A 3,756-nucleotide genomic window follows, 5' to 3' on the forward strand; every position below is an offset into this window, starting at 1 on the left:
TGGGCCTCTGTGGTTCACTGGTTAACACTTGCCTAATCAACTAGACAAACACAGGACGGGACAGCTCGGCACTGAGCTGCCAGGGCACAGGTGGGAGGTGCTTCAAGACCGACCACCAGGCCAAATTAATCTAAGAACCTGTTGCAAGAGCAAATGCTGTGAAGGCAAGATGGAGGTGTCCCTCGGGGCCGAGTGGCTTCTCAGTGAATGGGCTTCTCCATTCTTCTTTTCTGCTTGACCAGCCTGAAAACAAGAGGCTGGCCTCACAGAGGATTCTTCTTAGAAGATACTGCAGAGCCACTTATAAGACCAACGTATTTCACAGCCCAATATCCTTACTGACATCTCAGACCACCCCTCTCCCCACCTTCTTTTAATCACTTTCTTTTCTCCTCCAGGGCACAAACAGCTTTTATGCAAGTTATCTCTCAGGACAGGTGTGAGGGCTCTCCGCAAAGAAAGACTGATCGCATCCAAGGTCCTTTATCCCTGAGAGGGCTTCCCAGGGATGAGCAACCTGTTCTTCCACAGGGCTGCCAGACGCCCACAGTTTTCCCTGCTGTCTCTCATCACAGCGGCGGTGGGGCGCGCTCGCCTCCAGCCTGGCTCCGGACGCGGGGTCCCGCCACCCCCAGCAGCGGTCGCAGAGAGCCTCCCTGTTACCCCTAAAGCTGCGGATTGTAGTATTCTAGCAATGGATGAAATCCTTTAACCGACTGTAATAAAAATAAGATTGTGAATAACATGTGATTATAGTATAGATCTCCATAAAACTGGCGGCTGTGAAACCCATACTTTAAGAAGCATGGCCTCCCTCTCGAAGCGGCTTCCAGTGACGGTCCAGGATCTAATTCACCCTTTTTGGATCTAATTCACCCTTTTTGGCTCGGGTACTGGAACAGGTCTCGGCCAAATTACTGTCTCATCGCCATGGTGATAATCATCTTTAAAAGCACACCTACTCGGTGCGCGACCATTGCGCGGTACAATAAGAACCTGCCGGGGGAGGGACCACGGCAGGCGACCCGGAGCTTGTGGGCCGCCAGGGTCTGGAGCGGGCCCGGCCAGCCCGCCGCTGCGCATGCGCCACCCAGGCCGCCAGCCGGAGAAACCTCGGGTAGGCGGGAGGCGGGTGTGCGCTGGGGAAGCGGGAAGCGGGGAGACGTAAGGTGGGGGCGGGGCGGGGTGGGCCAGACATTGGGGGCGGGGCGCACCGGCGACCTGGCTGGGCGTGACGGGCCAGACCCCAGCCTGGGCGGCGTCTGAGATTGCAATCTCGTCTGGGGCTCACTCGCGCCTCGCCCCGACACGACTTCTTTTCAGGGATTAGTTCTGACTTCATGATTAATCAGCACTTTCTGGTTTCCTTAGGGTGACGTCATCTCTGCTCAGAGATAAAACAGGCTCTTCTTTGAGGGCTGCGGGCCGCCTGGGGGCCTGGGTCCTGGAGGCTGTCCCGGGGACCCCGCCCCTCCCACAGGCGACAGCCAGATCGCTCTGCCGGCCCCTCGAACGCTGGGTTCCCTGGCCACAGCGCGTCTTGTTTATTGCTTTTGTGGACTGATTAAATGCAAAAGCTCAAGGTTTTCTTTCTTTTTTCCGTAATTACAAAAGTAGGACATGCTCTTTTAAAGGGTGGAAAATTACAAAGAAAAAAGTAATCACCCAAAGCCCCACCCTCTAGACTCAACCTCTGTTAATGTTGATGCATTTCCTTCCTGTCTCCCCCCCAACCCCTTTTCTTTGCAGCAGCTCTTCAGGTTTTCAACATCATTTAGCCATGTTATATCATTTTGTAGCCTACCTTTTTCACTTAATATTGTGGCAGAAACTTTTTTGTGCTTTTTTCAAATACTGCTTTAAAGGTCATAAAGAGTTCTTTAGTGGAGGTATCATCAAGTACTTAAATATTATTTCTGTTTATAAGCATCTAAGATGTTCCCAGTTTTTACTAGTATATGAGGTAGGTCATCCCTTCACCCTTATTACGTTTACCAGGGTTTGATGGTTGGTGGAACATACTAGCCCAAACTAAAAATTTGATCAAATATATGTCAAATTGTGAGCAAAACTTGAAAGCTTTTGCTTTTTTCCATATTGCTAATGGTAGAGAACCTGGGCAGAAACTGATTATTTGCAGGATGAGCTTTTATGCGTGGGAAGGAAGGCCCTGACCTGAATGGGAGGTGGAGAGTTTTGCAGTGGAGATGGAGGCTGGTGGCAGAAGGCAGAATGAGAAAGATGGGCCAAAGAAAAGAGAGTCAGCTGGTGCATAAAGGAAAAACTCCCCATGAAGATAAATGGCTGATGATTTTTGGAACACTGATGTTGAACATGCCATTTTAATTCTGTTAGTCCAAGCTCCAATCTCCTTGTTTCTTTTAGTAAAAGACTAGAGAAGCACAGGAGAAAGAACTAGGCCTAAGTGAAGAGAGAGTCACACTACTGAGTGCATTTTCTGCCTTCTGATCTGTCCCCCTTCTCCAAAGTCCTTTTCCCACTTCATGAAAGAGTAATATAAGGTTTCTGTAAGATTCTAGATGTCTAGGATAAGCAGAGGACATAAACCACCCAGATCTTCTCATTCTCTCTTTTTTAAGATGGGGTCTTGCTCTGTTGCCCAGGCTGGAATGCAGTGGCGATCTGGGCTCACTGCAGCCTTGACCTCCTATGCTCAAGAAACCCTCCCGCCTCAGCTCCCAAGTAGCTTGGACTACAGGTACACACCACCACGCCTGGCTAATTTTTATACTTCTTGTAGAGATGGGGTTTCACCATGTTGCCCAGGCTGGTCTTGAACTCCTGCTGACCCCAGGCAATCTGCCTGCCTCAGCCTCCAAAAGTGCTGGGATTACCATGAGCCACCATGCTTGGCACATCTAGAACTTCTCTGTGAGATCTGGCATGAACCTATGTCTATTTATCTCCTGCAAATCACCTTAACTGAAAGCTGTTCACTTCTAAAATGAGGTTACAGGAAAAAAAAAAAGTAAGTATGTTTTGGTAACCGAAGGTGATGGTAGGAGAAAGGTTGGTGGTTTGAGAATAAACTCAGCCTCCCAGGGCCTTTTGCCTAGAAGGTCTTACACACTCTTCCATTGGTTAGCCTGGTTAGTAAAGGCATGGAACTCTACTACTTCTAAGAACACTGTAGATCCTTCCTGTGCTCAGAGTTGTATGACTATCTGTAACTCAAGGGAGAAGCTGGAACAACCAGCTTTTAACATCTCCCTTGTTGCTTGGTCTGGAGCAACTTTTCCTTTATGAGAAAAAGTGTGACACAAACTCTGTCTCCAACCAAGCCGGTTTTCTCTATGCTGAGTATCTGTAAGAAAAGCCAGATTGATCGAGAGGCATTATCTGCCTTGGTTTAAATTCGCATGACAGAGTAGGCAATTTTGTGTAATTGGCACGTACTTTGCAAAGTAGCTGTCCATTCTTGAGCCACCTGAGAACTGGCAGTGAAGCAGTGATTTAACTTCGAAAGGGAGAGACTGGCTGTGGTGGCTTTCTTTTCCCTCTGAACGCGGAAGAGGTGGCTGTCTCCCTGTCTCCTTCCCAGAACAGCTCCCTCTACTGACAGTACGGCTGTCATCCTCCCTCTAACCCACTTCCTCACCTCTGTGGTCTCCACCTAGAATGCAGGTGACTGTGTCTCCATAGGGTGAGATTTTCTCAAAGAGTAGAGAAAACCTGGCTTCGTGAGGGCAACACTCCAGACCTGGCTGCCAGCCACAAACCCACTAGCTCCTAGAT

General features: G+C 49.2%; 1 long non-coding RNA gene across 1 annotated transcript; it reads left to right on the plus strand.

Annotated features, from left to right (window-relative positions):
- The first annotated feature begins 1,051 nt into the window (after positions 1 to 1,051).
- LOC135971299 (uncharacterized) lies at positions 1,052 to 2,038 on the plus strand. Its single transcript, XR_010587384.1, has 2 exons — positions 1,052 to 1,117; positions 1,372 to 2,038. It is a non-coding gene; the product is annotated as an uncharacterized lncRNA (long non-coding RNA).
- Positions 2,039 to 3,756: the final 1,718 nt, after the last annotated feature.

This window comes from Macaca fascicularis, chromosome 6 (assembly GCF_037993035.2).
Source record: "Macaca fascicularis isolate 582-1 chromosome 6, T2T-MFA8v1.1".
NCBI classification, from domain to species: domain Eukaryota; kingdom Metazoa; phylum Chordata; class Mammalia; order Primates; family Cercopithecidae; genus Macaca; species Macaca fascicularis.